Genomic DNA, 17,315 nt, shown 5'->3' with positions numbered 1-17,315 from the left:
GAAAACTACTGGAACTAATAGGTTCAGCAGAGGAGCATTATAGAAGATAAACATACAAAAATCGGCTGAATCCCTATACACCAATAAAGAGAACAATGAAAAGGAAATCATGAAAACAATACCATTTATAATAGCCCCTAAAAAAATAAAATACTTAGGAATAAATCTAACCAAGGATGTAAACAACCTATACAAAGAAAACTACAAAACACTACTGCAAGAAACCAAAAGAGATCTACAGAAATGGAAAAACATACCATGCTCACGGATAGATAGACTCAACATTTTGAAAATGGCAATTTTACCCAAAGCAATTTACAAACACAATGCAATCCCGATACAAGTACCAACAACATTCTTTAAAGAGATGGAAAAACTAATCATTAACTTTATATGGAAAGGGAAGAAGTCCTGGATAAGTAAAGCACTATCGAAAAAGAAGAATAAAGTAGGAAGACCTGCACTACCTGACCTCAGAACCTACTATATAGCTATGGTGATCAAAACAGCACAGTACTGGTACAAGAACAGACACATCGGCCAATGGAACAGAACAGGGAACCCAGAAGTAAATCTATCCACCTGTGGTCACCTGATCTTCGACAAGGGCCCGAAGTTCATCAGACGAGGAAAAGACCGTCTTCTTAACAAATGGTGCTGGCCAAAACCGGATGTCCATCTGCAAAAAAGTGAAACAGGACCCATGCCTCACAGCATATACAAAAACTAAATCAAAATGGATCAGAGACCTAAATATAAATCCAAAAACTATGAAGTTCATAGAAGAAAAAACAGGATCAATGCTAGAGGACCTAATACATGGCATTAACAGGATACAAACCACAACCAACAACACGCAAACTCCTGAAGATAAGCTAGATAACTGGGATTTTGTAAAAATTAAACACTTATGGTCATCAGAAGTCTTCACCAAAAGAATAAAAAGAGAACCTACAGTCTGGGGAAAAAAAAAAATTGGCTATTACAAATCTGACAAACTTCTAATCTCTAAAATCTACAGGAAAATCCAACACCCCTGAAACAAAAAGACCAATAGTCCAATTAAAAAAATGGGCAAAGGAAATGAACAGACACTTCACTAAAGAAGACATTCAAGTGGCCAACAAACACATGAGGAAATGCTCATGATCATGCAAATCAAAACCACAATGAGATACCATCTCACCCCAGCATTACTGGTATGAATGAAAAAAAACAGGAAATAACAAATGTTGGAGAGGCTGTAGGGAGATCAGAACTCTTATGTGCTGCCGGCGGGAATGCAAAATGATACAACCATTTTGGAAAACAATACGGCCCTTCCTTAAAAAGCTAGCAATAGAAATACCATATGATCCAGCAATCCCACTCCTAGGAATATATCCCAGAGAAATAAAGGTGGTCACACAAATGAGCACATGCACACCCATGTTCACCGCAGCATTGTTCACAATATCAAAAAGATGGAAACAACCTAGATTCTCATCAACAGATGAATGGTACGTACACACAATGGAGTATTAAACAACCATAAAGAACAAGGATGAATCTGTGAAGCATTTCATAACATGGATGAATCTGGACAGCATTATGCTGAGTGAAATAAGTCAACCACTAACAGACAAACATTGTATGAGACCACTATTGTTAAAACTCACGAAAAGGTTTACACACAAAAAGAAACGATCTTTGATGGTTACAAGGGAGGGGCGCAGTGTGCATGGAAAAACACTAAATAGACAATAGATAAGTGGTAACTTTGGTGAATACAATACTGAGAAAGCCAGCACAATGTGTACAAGACAAGGTCACGGGAGCTCCACAGACACATCCAAACTCCCTGAGAGAGCAAATTGCTGGGCTGAGGGCTGTGGGGACCATGGTCTCACGGAACACCTAGCACAATTGGTATAATATAGTTTAAAGAAAATGTTCTACAGTCTACATTGGTGAGTAGTGTCTGGGGTCTTAAAAGCCTGTGAGCAGCCATCTATGATACTCCACTGGTCTCACCTCTTCAAGAGCAAGGAAGAATGAAGAAAACTAAAGATACAAGGGAAAGATTAGTCTAAAGGACTAATGGACCACATCTACCACGGCCTCCACCAGACTTAGGCCAATATAACCAGTTGGTGCCGGGCTACCACCACTGAAAATCAGCACAATAGTGGATCCCAGACAGAGGTGGAGAAAAATGTAGAACAAAATTCTAACTCAGAAAGAAAGGCCAGACATGCTGGCCTGACAGAGACTGGAGAAATCCTGAGAGTATGGCCCCCGGACACCCTTTCAGCTCAGTAATGAAGTCTCTCCTGAGGTTCACCCTTCAGCCAAAGATTGGACAGTCCCGTAAAACAAAACAAGGTTAAAGGGGCACACCACCCCAAGGGCAAGGACTAGAAGGCAGGAGGGAACAGGAAAGCTGTTAACAGGGAACCCAAGTTTGAGAAGGGTAAGTGCTGATATGTCATGGGGTTGGTAACCAATGTCATAAGACAATATGTGTGTGCTGTTTAATGAGAAACTAGCTTGTTCTATAAACCTTCACCTAAAGTACAATTTTAAAAAAATGGAACATGTTACTACACAGAGTTTCTTCATGCCTCTTTATCCTCCCTCAAAGCAACCTCTCCTCTGATTTCTATCACAAGATCTTAGTTTCCCTCTTAGAACTTCATATAAATGAAATCATAGTGTGTAGTCTTTTGTCTCTGGGTTCTTTAACTCAGCATAATGTCTGTAAATTCATCCATTGTGTTACATGCATTAGTATTTGTCATGGATTGAATTTTGTCCCCCAAAAAATTGTGTATCAGTTTGGCTGGGCCATGATTTCCGGTATTGTGTGATTTTCCTACATGTTGTAAATCCTGCCTCTATGATGTTAATGAGGGAGAAGAGGCAGCAGTTGTGTCAGTGAGGCAGGACTCAATCTACAAGACTGGATTGTGTCTTGAGGCGATCTCTTGAGATATGAAAGAAAGAAGCTCACAGAGAGACAGGGGACCTCATACCACCAAGAAAGCAGTGCCAGGAGCAGAGCCTGTCCTTTGGACCTGGGGTCTCTGTGCCTGAGAAGCTCCTCAACCAGAGGAAGATTGAGGATGAGGATCTTCCTCCAGAACTGACAGAGAGAGAAAGCCTTCCCCCTGGAGCTGACAGAGCTATGACATGATGGATAGCATTTCCTTAAACAAATGGTTTTGGGGAAAAAAATGGCAACAAAATCTGTTTATGGAACATGATCTTATACCAAACTGATAAAATGGAGCTGGGTTTTGATGCTATGGCAGGGACCTGCAGCTCACCTGCTCAAACTCCCTCCCCCAGTACTGTAGCAGCCACTGAACATCTACAAAGAACACAGTGTAAAAAAAAAAAAAAAAAAAAAAAAAACCACTACCTTACATTATCTTCCTCAAACATCAAGTTTCTCAACAAAATTTCTGACGATTGTTCAATAGTGCTTGCTCACTGAGCGATTAAGCCTAGAGCACAGGTAGTTTTTGTGTCTGGTTATTTTCAGTTCTTTAATTCTCTTTTTCCAACACCCATCTGTCAATCTGTCATACTATGGTGGCTTTCATGTTGCTATGATGCTAGAAGCTATGCCATTGGTATTTCAGATACCAAGAGGGTCATCCATGGAGGAAAGGTTACAACGAACTTCCAGGCTAAGACAGATTCGGAAGAAAGGCCTGGAGATTCACTTTAGAAAATTAGCCAATTAAAACTTTATGGATTACAATAGAATACTGCCCAGTACAGCGCTGGAAGACGAGCCACCTAGGTTGGAAAGCACTCTAAATACGCAGTGGCCACAATCATAGACTCGAGCATACCTATGATTGTGAAGATGGTGCAGGACAGGGCAATGTTTCCCTCTGTCATACATGGAGTCACCATGAGTTGGAGCAACTCCATGACAACAACACTCTTTTAACCTTTCATTATGTATTGTTCAAAACATAAAATATATCATATATATGAATGTTACAAAGCTTAGTGATAAAACGAACATCTAAATCAATCTGCTACCTAGGAACAGGACATCACCCTGATACCAATTTTTCTGGGACTCCTTTGGAAAGGGAACATCTCTAGGCTACCTTTTAATTTAGAGGATAAAAAATTCTGACCAAGGAGAAAGACCTAGACTTACTGGAGCTGGCTGTACAAGCACAGACAAGTGATTTAATCTCTCTGTGCCTTAGTTATCTCTTCTGTAAAGCTGGGTCAATAATAGTTCCTAATTCAGAAGGTTGTTGTATGAATTAAATGAACTAACAACATAAAGTGCCAATCACAGTGCCCGCCATATAACAAGAGCTTGATAACAAGAGCTTGATAAATGTCAGTTATTATCATTGTTATTACCATGTATATTTTTTTAAATCACTAATATTTACTAAAAACATTAATTTAAATTTTCTAAATATGTGAACAATAAATTTTTACCATTAATTCTGACCACAGTAACGGAGAAATTCTCTTTTCCAAAAAATCTTTTCAAATAAAAGTGACAGAGATTAAGGGGAACTTTATTTTTGTTACTGGACTCCACCGAACCTCTTGGAAACTGTTTAGGGTCAATGTTCATCATGAAAGACAATGCCTTTAAGCAAGAAAAGCGCTGTTGGACCTATGGACAATTTAGGGCCACTGAGCATAGTGTGCTAATGCTAGACAACTTTGTAGCCACACAGAGAACAGGAAACATACACATGGGACTCACCCCTGGGGTGAGGATTCCCAAGAAAAATAGAGCAGAAGAGAGGCAAGTCCAGAGTCCAAGATGCTGGCAAGGCTCTTACTGAAATGAGTGAAAGTCTGATAAACCCTGAAGGGTCTGCCAGTCGGTGAGAGCCAGCAAAGATCACTTGAGGGCAAGCTGTGGTTTATGTTAAGCTGAGGAAGTAGGGGAACTATCAGGAAAGGACTCTGCAATCCAAGACAGGTCTTAGAGTCGAAGCAGGCTCATGTGTAGAACATGTGTGATGGTGGGCCTTTTTGTTGGCTTTATTTCTTACAAGCTGTTCCTTGACGTGGAATGTGGGCCAAATAGTTTTACAAATGAAGATTCTAAGAACAAATCTTCTCTAGCGCTGAGAGTAATAGATTTTGGTCTTTTGGTTTCAGGATGTAATAATAAAAAAAATAATAATAATAGCTAACACTTATTGAGCACCTACTATGTACAGGACATTATAATAGGTTCATTGTTACATTTATTAATCATTTAATCTTCAAATAAGCCCCATAGTAAAGATGGGAAAACTAAGGTTCAGAGAGGATAAGAGGTCGCTAAGATGGTAAGAAGCAGCTCCCGTGTTCAAATCCACATCTCTGTGGTTCCAAACGCACAGACCTTTCACCATATCTCACTTCCTATGGAGACTGCTCAGAAAAGAGGTGATTACACTATAGAGTACCAGGTGAAACATTAAGGAGAAGAAAAGGGAGATAAATTAGTGGATCTAGGAAGAAGCAGAGAAGTAAGCCCCTGTTTGGAAGCTGTGCTGCCTACTTCGCTAGGGAGCTAGTGACAAAGGCACACATCAGGAGAAGAGAAATATCAAACAAAAAAGAAACTCAAGGTTCTGTGGAGAGATGGACGTATAGTCTAACAGGACGTACCAAGAAGGTTTTGTAATCTGGTATTTCCCCTACATTTACTGGCGTTAAACTGGGTAATCATCACGTTGGGGTACAAAAAAAGAACTGAAAGTTGTAAGGAATGCCTGCCTTGGCCTATAACCTGGATGTGATAGGCAGAATGCCCCCATCCAGAGATCCCACTCCTTAATCTCTGGATACTATGCTATGTTCCATGGCAAAAGGCACTCTACGGATGTAATTAAAATCAGTAGATTATCCTAGATTACCTGCGTTTGCCTAATCTAATGATATGAGCCTATAAATGCAGAGAAAGTTCTTGGGCTGAGGTCAGAGAGATGTGGGAGAAAGAGAAGTAGGAGAGATTTGAAGCTTGAGAGGGACTTGACACAACTTTACTGGGGTCGGGTGGGGCAGGATGTCACATGGAAAGCATGAGAAGGAATGCAGGCAGTCTCTAGGAACAAAGGTGTGGACCTCAACCCTACAACTGCAAGGAACTGAATTGGACCAGAACCCTGAATGATCTTGCAAATGGACTCATTCCCAGAGCCTCCAAAACGAATGCAGCACTAACAACACCTTAGTCTTGGTCCTGTGAGGCTGCAGAACACCAGCTGAGCTCATCTGGATTTCCAACCTATGGAACGTGAGATAAGAAATTTTGTGTTAAGTATGATAAAAATAATTTAAAAAAAAAGGAAATTTTGTGTTGTTTTAAGCTACTAAATTTGTGGGAATTTGTCACAGCAGCAATAGAAAACTAATATACACTGGAGATTTAATTTTCGGTGGTTGTTATGGATTGGACTGTGTTGCACACAATGTTATGTTGAAGTCTTAACCCCTTGTTCCTGTAAATATGACCCTGTTTGTAAATGGGGTTTTCCATTGTTGTTGATCTATTACTAAGGTCACGCCTGAGCAGGGTGGACCTAAACCTAATCATTTCTGAGTGATGTCTTATTAACAAAGCAGAATAGACACAGATACACACACAGGCGAAGACAGATGTCAGGTCAGGGCCCACCTATAAGCAAAGGAGCACCGAGGATTGCCAGCAAACTCCAGAAACCAGGAAAGCAGCTCACAGAAGAAATCCACATGGCCAAAACCCTAATTTGGACTTTTAGCCTCCAGCACTGTGAGAAAATAAATTTCTGTCCTTTAAAGCCACCCACTTTGTGGTATTTCTCTTGGTTAAGTGTTTGACTGCTAACCAAAAGGTCAGCAGTTGGAACCCACCAGCCACTCCTTGGAAACCCTATGGGGCAGTCTTACTCTGTCCTATAGGATTGCTACGAGTCAGAATTGACTAGATGACAATGGATTTGGGTTTTTGTTTTGTTTTTGGTTTAGGTAACTAAGGAGCCCTGGCAGCCCAGTGGTTAAGCACTCAGCTTCTAACCAAAAAGTCAGTGGTTTGAACCCACCAGGTGCTCCACAGCAGAAAGATAAAGTAGTCTGGTTCCATAAAGATTACAGCCTTGGAAACCCTATAGGGCAGTTCCACGGAACTGACTTGAGGGCAATGGGTTGTTTGGTTTAGGCAACTAGGCAGTGCTTTTTGTTTGATTATACACTTTGTATTATTCCTGTCAATTATAACTCTTTTTATATCCTGGTATTGCTTGTTTATAGGGACAACTGGGTAATGCAATAACTTGCAGCTTCCCCCAGTGAGTTGGGTGGGAGGTAGTGACAAGGGAAGTATAAATCCCCACCCCCCACCACCACCCCCACCTGCAGTGAGCTGGCTCTTGTGGCACTGACTGACCACGAAGGAGGCTTTTGTAAAAGGCTGGAGAGCCCTAAAGGAAATGAGGACAACCCCTGCCGAGTGCATCCCTCTCATCACATGCAGTCTTCAGGCCCCTCTGCATTTACCCTGCTTCACAGTCCACCATCTCCTCCCACACGTGAAAGAAATTGCTTCCTGTGCGTAAAAATTCACACCAACTCAGGAAAGAAATGTTTAGGAAGAGATACTCATCATCATCTGGGCAAAACTTTAGTTTCAAATGTCAAAGAAGGAAACTGAAGTGGGGTTAAACAGAGAAACTAAACCAAGGGTGCCATGAATCTAAATATTATCTTGTTTTTATGACTCTATGCTAAGTTTCCTATTGTTTTTCCTTAATTATCAGAACAGGCAAAAAAAAGAATAGTGATTAAAGCTCACACTCAGTGCTATACCACGTCTTCATCCCTTGTTAAAGCTCACACTCAGTGCTATACCACGTCTTCATCCCTTGTTAAAGCTCACACTCAGTGCTATACCACGTCTTCATCCCTTGTTAAAGCTCACACTCAGTGCTATATCACGTCTTCATCCCTTGTTAAAGCTCACACTCAGTGCTATACCACGTCTTCATCCCTTGTTAAAGCTCACACTCAGTGCTATACCACGTCTTCACCCCTTGTTAAAGCTCACACTCAGTGCTATACCACGTCTTCACCCCTTGTTAAAGCTCACACTCAGTGCTATACCACGTCTTCATCCCTTCTTAAAGCTCACACTCAGTGCTATACCACGTCTTCATCCCTTGTTAAAGCTCACACTCAGTGCTATACCACGTCTTCATCCCTGGTTACGCTTCCATGACGACAGCACCTTTCCCCCAACTTTCCCTTTTGGCCCCTATATTTTCATGTGATAACATAATTTAGCTATGATAACCACTGGGGTACAGAGGGCTTATTAGGCCTTTAAACATTTATCACCTACAGCTGCTAACCGAAAGGTCAGCAGTTCGCATTCACCAGCCTCTCCTTGCAAACCAGATGGGGCAGTTCTACTCTGTCCTATAAAACCAAAAAAACCAAACCCAGTGCCATTGAGTCAATTCCGACTCATAGCAACCCTATAGGACAGAGTAGAACTGCTCCACAGAGTTTCCGAGGAGTGCCTGGCGGATTCGAACTGCCTGCCGACCCTTTGTTTAGCAGCCATAGCGCTTAACCACTAGGCCACTAGACAGGAAAGGGGAAAATCTCCAATTCTACACTTGGCAAGAAAGTAGTACTTGTCATGACGTCTCTCAGTGAAAGTTGTCTCCTACTATTTCATTCATTCAAAAATTAGAGTTTCTCTGGAAAAATATTCTAGAAACTCTTAAAAATAATTTAAATTGTATTTTTATAATAATTAGTTCTTCCTTCTTTACCTTAATATGCTATTGTTTTCCCTTATAATTAAATTACAATCATTTTACATATTATATTTCAAATATTATAAAGCCAGAAATGCATGATGGTTAACCATAAACATTCCTGGCTTATCTCCGTTCCTCATTTTGTGGGATCATTTTCCCACTGATATTTTCTCCACTGTCTGCGATAGCCTTAATTCCTTCTTTAGTTATAACTTCCTGATTACATCTATCTGATTTCCAAATAGCCACTGTTGCCCACATTTCACCAACCTGCTTTCCAAATACATTAATCGCCTCTTTTCTTTCCTTTTTTGGCCTCATCTTTTTAGTCAACCTAACCTATATAATGGTGGTCAGATTTCTCAAACATCTATGACTTTCTTAGACTGGCATAATAATTTTAGGCATTAAACTAAACATCTGTACACACAATACTTTGTACTCTATTCAGAAACAATTATTCTGAAGAGAATTATCATGAGGGGTTTACCAACTCTACAAGTATTTAGGGATTTAATCTGAAAAGCTGAGTTTCACCTAATACCAAGGAAAAATTTACTCACCATAACAGAGTTTCAGGAAGTAGTAAGAGGTTGAACAATACAAGACCTGGATTCTGACTGCCTTGGTTCAAATCCCACCTCAAAGGTTTACTGGCTAGATGGATTTACACTTTACTAATGAGTAACCTTGCTTAAGCACATAATAAGGGTGGCTACTGGGAAAGTTCTACCTTGACCTACAGGGTCTCTGTGAGTCGGAATTGACTCAACTGCAACGGGTTTTGTCTTTAGGTTTAATTTTATTATTAACATTATTATTAGTAAGGCTTGGCATGAGCTTCTGCTAATAGCTAGAAAATATTATTCTCTGAAATCTTCTAAAACATCAAAGATACTCATGTGCCTGGACTATTTCATGAAAGGCCAAGAGAATAACTTGCCATGGTTGCCACCAGTTCTAAGATATCAGGAGAGAAATGAGGTCTTCGCCTCACCGCCTCAAAGATGTCGGCCAAGTCCTTATTAGAACTCTCCACAAGGTGGCGTCGGTCATCACATAGTCACATTAGTGAACGTTCTGAAAAGAAGAAACTCAGGTGAATCTAAACCGAAGCTTATTCACCTTAAGGACATTTTTTGTTTCAAGTGTTTAATCAAGCAAACCTCTGCCCCCCTTCCCAGAAGTGGAAATTCTTTCTAGAACAGATTCTTGGCATATTTTGGATGAGTCTGCGAGTAATGTGCTTCTCTTTCTACTTAAAAAAGCATAAAGAAAAAAAAAAGTCCTCAGAAAATGCCTAAGAAAATTGAGAAGACACAGCAATATTTCTTAGTCACTCAACATTAGTTATTTCTGAGCAAAGTGACAGTTTTTGGAAGATATTCATGAAGAAATTAAAGTCCCTTACTGTACTGAGCACTTAGCAGGTGTTCAATGAAAAACATACTTTGGAAAAGGAAGACTAAGCAGATTGAAACTCAGTTTGTCTTCCTACAAAAACAACACCCAACCCCAGACCAGGTATCCTATTTATAACCAGAAAGAATCTGGTTGCCTTTCACATCTGAAGATCCCTTTCAGGGTAGAGGTTAATTACGCCCCATAATGACACGTCAGGTGAGTAAAAACATCCACTTGCCAGGCCTGTAGCTCTATTTCTCAGAAGAACAGAACACATACTTTTTTTTTTTTTAAGGATGGAGGAGGGCACTCATTCATGTTTGAAGTCAAAGATTTTCCAGAAGAAGTCTACCAAATCTATTACTGGTCTCACCCCCTAGATTTTTCTGGGCAGGAGTTCGACCATAATCTAGAATGCTCCCAACAAGGATACCCATAACAAGCCTTGTAAGATAGCAGTAGCTTTCTTTGGAGAAATCTCTCTTCCCTCCACACCCTCACTCTTTCTCATGGTCTTCATCTGGCTGAGGTGTCCAAGACTCAAGACCTGCGCTTTGAAATGTCCCTTGTAAAATTCTCCCTCTGGAGATCTGTCTCTCACTCAATTTAAAGTCAGATATCTATCATATTGTTGCCTCACTCGAAACTGCCTCAGGATAAATTTGACTCTAACATGCTGTTAAGCCCATTTCAACTGAAAATTAATGTGGGGAAAAATAAACCTTCAAAGAAGAATCTGAGAAAGAAAAGTAATAAAGTTTTAAAATATTTTTGTAAATAAAATTTCTTCACAACTCTTTCCTATGTAACATGAACCCAGTTGGACTTACTCTAGCACTTGGGCATTTATACAAAATGTCAGTTCAAGGACATTAAAAAATTCCACATTAAAACTTCAAGGACAGCCTTTCCATATTATAATACCAATACCCAGAACAACATTTTTTCTAGACAAATTCCCAAATATGACAAAAGAAGGCCCAAAGTGGGTACACAAAGCAGGCAATATTTAGAAAGGGGAGAATGAGTAAGTCTTCTTCTCTTACTTAAAGCAAATCTGGTATCCTAAAACTTTTCGATGTGAACAGAAGGGAAAATTCCAACTGCCTTTCTGCATTTTATGAACATTGGAGACACTAAGTCTACTCCAAGAAGTATGTCTGGCTGATGTGTCAGTAACAACTATTTTTATTAACCACCTTTTTCTTCCCACCACTCACCTTCAACAAACCATCTAGCCCATAGCTCTGACTGTTACCTCCTAGACTTTGATGAAGTATTCTGTTCCCTGTTGGAAAGGTATGCTCTTGATTTCCTCTTGAAAGCCTACCTCCTGAGTCCTAATGAAGACAGAGAGGTTAAGAAATGCCACTGTAGGCAACCTGCTGCTGCCCGTGCAGGCCTGTTCTTTTCCCGTGGAGTCCCCTTAGCTTGTTGGCGGTAAGTGGCTGTTTATAGCTCAGATCTTCACTCTACAGGCTTGGGGAGAGCAGGTACACACCAGAGAGATGAGCGTGCCTGTTAAGTTTAGAACGCTTGGCCCCCAGGCCGTCAGCAATTCTGCCCTAATCCCTTCCTCCTCTTGCTCTTCTGTTTCCTCCACATACTCTTTTCCTGCCTCAGTGGCTGCCATGCTCAGCTTTGTCTGGAGGAAGACATGAGGAGCAGAGAATGACACCAAGGGCCACTGTGTGAGGCATGTGCTGTCTCGGCCAAAGAGAAGTTAATGCCTTCTGTGTGTTATTTTTTCTAGGATTAAGGCAAAAAAATTTCTCTCTCATATTGCTTATCCATCATTCCTATCTTATACTACAAAGAAATAAACGTGGTTCACTATGGGGTATAGCAATTTTCCTTGATCTTTAAAAGAAAAAGTAAAGCAAAGTACAAATCTCATTTGCTTCTAAGTCAGTATTACCTGCTTAAAAAAAAAAAAAACCAAACCCACTGCCGTCGAGTTGATTCCGACTCATAGTGACCCTATAGTGACCCTATAAGACAGAGTAGAACTGCCCCACAGAGTTTCTAAGGAGCGCCTGGCGGATTTGAACTGCCGACCTCTTGGTTAGCAGCTGTAGCACTTAACCACTACGCCACCAGGGTTTCCGTATTACCTGATAGATATGGGAATTTTGTTCCCTTTGGAGTCCTGGTGGCACAGTGGTTAAGAGTTCAAGCTGCTAACCAAAAGGTCGGTAGTTCAAATCAACCAGCCACCTCTTGTAAACCCTATGGGGCAATTCTACTCTGTCCTACAGAGTCGCTATGAGTTGGAATTGACTCAATGGCAATGGGTTTTGGTTTTGGTTTGTATCCTTATCTTTCCTAAATTAGTTCTTGGAGAGTGTTCATGGCTTTTTTAGAATGTACTGTCCCCAGGACCAGAAAGTAAAGGGGTGAGTCACAGAAGATGTGCTTCAAGTTGTTTGTTCCATATGGACAGAAGATTTACAGGAATTCATCCAACCAGCTCTGCTCATGACCAACAATAGCTTGTGAAACAGCTATCTGGGGCAAGGAGTACAGCCTGTAGTCACAGAATAGGGCAAGACAAACAAGCACATTCAGGAATTGAAACCACAACTTTGCCTCCTCTGTCATGTTCCAAAGAACTAAATGATACTGCAAATGTAACCTTGGCTTCCAGTGATACATCCTAGGCCCCATATTCACCACCCATCTGTCAGTTTGCCATACCATCATGGCTTGCGTGTTGCTATGATGCTGGAAGCTATGCCATCGACATTTCAAATGCCAGGTTTCGGCAGAGCTTCCAGACTAAGGCAGACTAGGAAGAAAAGCCTAGTGATCTACTTCCAAAAATTAGTCCATGAAAATCTTATATAGCACAGAATATTGTCCAATATGGTGCTAGAAAATGAACTCTTGTTGGAAGGATCACGAAGGACCGAGCAACAGCTCACTCTGGTATATATGAAGTTGCCATGAGTTGGAGCCAACACAACAGTGATTAATAACAACAAACAACAACAAGGTGTCGAATAAGAAGCCTTTGACTTATAAGACATCTGTATGCTCCCACCAACCTGATGATCTAATAAGGAGCTTAGTAGAGATTTAGGATCTTTCAGTCTCCTCCACGCTGGTGAGATTCTATGTCTACATTCAATGGAAAAATGTAATCTCAGCTTGTCATTCAGAAAAAGGTGATTTGAATTACAGAATAAAAATGTTTCTACCCTGACATGCTGGTAAAATACCAATTCTAAGTTTTATGGCTTATCACCCAATGCCAGTGTCCAAGAACACCTAGGCCATGCCACTATTCTTTTACATGCACGTCTATGTCTTATTGGTGCACAGCAATTGCTGTATTGGTGCCATTCTGCCCAGGGATTAGGACTATTCAGCTGCATAATAATTTTCTCCATAATACCTAAATTTTTGTTAACACCTTGCCTACCCATTCTATCTCTTCCTGCATCTTTCTTTTTTACATTCACTATCACTGAGGCAGGAAAAGATGAGTGTTAATCCCTAGTAAATTGTATTCTGAGAGTTCTCTCTGAGCCCACAATAAAAAAAAAAATTCAGCAGTTGTTAGACATTGTAGATTTGTGTAATAAGACTAATTGAAACATAGGCCTGGTGATGTAAGATGCTGACCATTATTGCACAGGTTGTCCACAGCTGCATATCCTCGGGAAATACAGGGCCTGGCCTGGCTCGTGCGGTATCTGACCAAGTACAAGGAGTGGCAACACAAGCCCTCCAAGCCTTTCTCTGGGCCTGTTGACAAAGCAAGGGGACTATCATGGGCCCCACCCCTTACTCACATCCTACAGCTGTGGCACCAGCCTGCCTCTGTCAGGAGTGGAATGCCCAGTCTTCTTGCTGAGGGCAGAGTTTCTCTATGTGCACATACCCAGCAATGGCAATCTGGAATTTGGCTCTGCCCTTTCCTAAGGTCCTGTGCCGAAATAAGGAGAGAGTGTTCAATTCTGTTCATCGTATTGATAAGGCAGCCACAGCAACCATGAGCCCAAGCAGCATCTAACTTCCCAGCAGGGCACAGTGCATTGACATAGGGCAGGTATGAGAGGCTGCACTAGGTAGCGAATGCTAGGCAGGGACTAAAAAGAAAGAGATTTCAGAATACTTGGCTCATGGAGTGAAATCCCTTCACTTTGAAAATATAAAACCTAACCAAGAAAAGCATTATAAATTGAATTCAGTTTAACTCTGTAAATGACTATATGCATGGTTCTATATTAATTGTGGCACAGGAAAAAATGTGGCTAACTGACAAACCCGGCGTTTACTCCATTTTTCCCTTGTCTTTGCATAGCATACCTTGTAATTTCCATCTTCAAAACTGAAAGGATAATTTGTCTATCAACATTATCTAGGTATGTTAATAATAGACAATTTTAAGATTTTAGAAAGTCTTCTGTCAAGTAGTGGTCAAGTGTAAGGATGACTTATTGACCTTGTATCTGCTTATAAAGATTTTGGTTCATTGTAGAAATTACTACTACACAACAAATTTTAGCTATCCCTGAGAACATTACTTTTTCTGCCTGAACAGAAAAATGAACAGTAATATTTTTTCTCACTCAACATATTATTTCTGTCTGTTCTTGGGAAACAAAAGGCTTTCTACAAACAATACAGAATTGTGCCATGGAAGAAATTAAAGCAAGGTTTGAACGGAAGTAGCCTCACAATCGTCTAGTTTAGTGGCTTTCAGACTGGGTCGTAGAACATCTAAGGCACCTCTGAAATTCCTGGGGGCTTGTACTTGAAGACCCGAGCAAGGAAGTCTTCAGCCCAGGACTCCCGTGAGTTCTGGCGCGAGAGTCATTTAAAAAGAAAAAATCCACTAGAAACAGGAATGAGTGCAGAGCAAATGCTTTGTCTTCGTACATAGTTTTTGGCCAAAGATAATTCTTTGGATACACTACTTTCTCACACAAATTATAAAATGGGAATGACAAAGAATCTTTTTTCAAGGCATACATCAAGTACTAAACACACTCAAACTTCTCTAACAGAACCAAAACCAGAATCAAAACGTTTCTGAGTCTAAAACAATTGTGTTGCCCATGTTAGTCCTAAAATACCACTATAACATATTTTTGTTATAGACAAACTTAAAAAAAGAAAAAGAAGAAACAAATATTTGCACATCTTAGTATATCGCTTTATGTCTGGAAAGACTACAGGACGTTATGCATCTTAACTAGAACTTTGAACGAAACAAGGGCAGGATGTGGTTTGGGGCAGGGGAATAAAGAAACCATTCGGAAATGGAGGTGCTTACTTGTAAGGGGGTTTGATTTTAGGAATTAGACTAGAAAGACTAAGAATGATGAGATCTAAGTGAAAGAAGCTAGACACAAAAGGCCACATATTGTACGGTTGCATTTACTTGAAATGTCCAAAATAGACAAATCCATAGAGATCAGTGGTTGCCAGGGACTGGGGCAGTGGGGCGGGGCAGATGGATGGGGAATGAGTGTTAATAGGCATGGGTTTCATGGGTTTCTTTGTGGGGTAATGAAAATATTATCGAATTACATAGTGGTGATGTTGGCACACTGTGAAAATACAAAAAAAACAGCTACACACTTTAAAATGGTAAATTTTATGAGATGTGACTTATACCTCACATATAAAAAAAGTTATTAGAAATTTATGAAATCTAGTGGGCAAAGCCAGGTCCTTGATAAAGGTCCTTAAAAAAACAGTGAAGGAAAGAGTTGAACTAACAGATAAAGGCAGAATGTATTGTTACACAGTGCTTCTCTTCTCAGAGTGGGCTTCTTTGAGCTCTTTGAGCAGAGGCTTTATACCTAAGTATTCTTGTTATTCCCTCTGCAGAATCGAGCACCATGTTATACAAAAGCAGCACTTAAAAGAACTATGGGTTTACTGAGCACTGATAAAGTGATGATAAGCAATGTCATGAGCTGTCTTTGTGAAGATTATAAAGACAATGAAACTATGTGGAAAATGGTTTAGGACAAAATATTAGAATGTTTTCTCGGGAACATCTAGCTCAAATGGCATAATATAGTCTATAAAGAAAATGTTCTACATTCTACTTTGGTGAGTAGCATGTGGGGTCTTGAAAGCTTATGAGCAATCATCGAAGGTACTCCGCTGGTCTCACCCTGTTGGGAGCCAGGGAAAATGAAGAAAACCAAAGGCACAAGGGAAAGATTAATCCAAAGGACTAATGGACCACAACTACCATGGCCTCTACCAGACTGAGCCTGGCACAACTAGATGGTGCCCGGCTACCACCATTGACTGCTCTGACAGGGATCATAATAGAGGGTCCCCGACAGAGCTGGAGAAAAACGTAGAACAAAATTCTAATCCACAAAAAAAGACCAGACTTGCTGGCCTGACAGAAACTGGAGACACCTGGAGAGTACGGCCCCCCAGATACCCTTTTAGCTCAGTGATGAAGTCAATCTGAGGTTCACCCTTCAGCCAAAGATTAGACAGGCCCATAAAACAAAATGAGACTAAAGGGGCAGACCAGCCTGGGGGCAGGAACTAGAAGACAGGAGGAAACAGGAAAGCTGGTAATAGGGAACCCAAGGTCAACATGTTGTGGGGTTGGTAACCAAGGTTGCAACACAATATGTGTACTAATTGTTTAATGAGAAGCTAGTTTGTTCTGTAAACCTTCATCTAAGGTATAATAATAATAAAATATTAGTATGTTTTTATACCTTAATTAAAATGACTTAAAAAAAGAAAAGTTGCCATTGAGTCAATTCCAACTCATGGCCACCCCATGTGTTACCAAGCAGAACTGCTCCACAGGGGTTTTCTTGGTTGTTATCTCTACAGAAGCAGGTTGCCAGGTCTTTCTGTCATGGCACCTCTGGGTGGGTTTAAACCACCAACCTTTAGTTTAGTTTAGTAGTTGAATGCAAACCATTTATGCCACCTGGGAACAGTGAAAAAAAAAAAAGGGTACATTATAAAAGATTGGAAGAAAATTAAGCCACAATTTGGAATAAGGTGTTAAGGTAAATTATGTGTTTTCGTACTTGCCTTTTTCTATATTTTCCATAACAGTTACAATCTGATATAACATTTGTAATGTGAAAAAGTTACTGTAGGCAGTATTTCAGGAAGATTGTTTGGTAGCAGAGGGAC

The 17,315-nt window shown here is 40.4% G+C and overlaps 1 protein-coding gene across 3 annotated transcripts in view; it reads right to left on the bottom strand.

Annotated features, from left to right (window-relative positions):
* Positions 1–17,315, bottom strand: part of TMEM182 (transmembrane protein 182) — a 111,405-nt gene that overhangs the window by 23,407 nt on the left and 70,683 nt on the right. The window lies entirely within an intron of this gene.

The sequence above is a fragment of the Loxodonta africana genome, chromosome 15 (assembly GCF_030014295.1).
Source record: "Loxodonta africana isolate mLoxAfr1 chromosome 15, mLoxAfr1.hap2, whole genome shotgun sequence".
NCBI classification, from domain to species: domain Eukaryota; kingdom Metazoa; phylum Chordata; class Mammalia; order Proboscidea; family Elephantidae; genus Loxodonta; species Loxodonta africana.
This window is presented reverse-complemented; position numbering and strand designations above follow the sequence as displayed.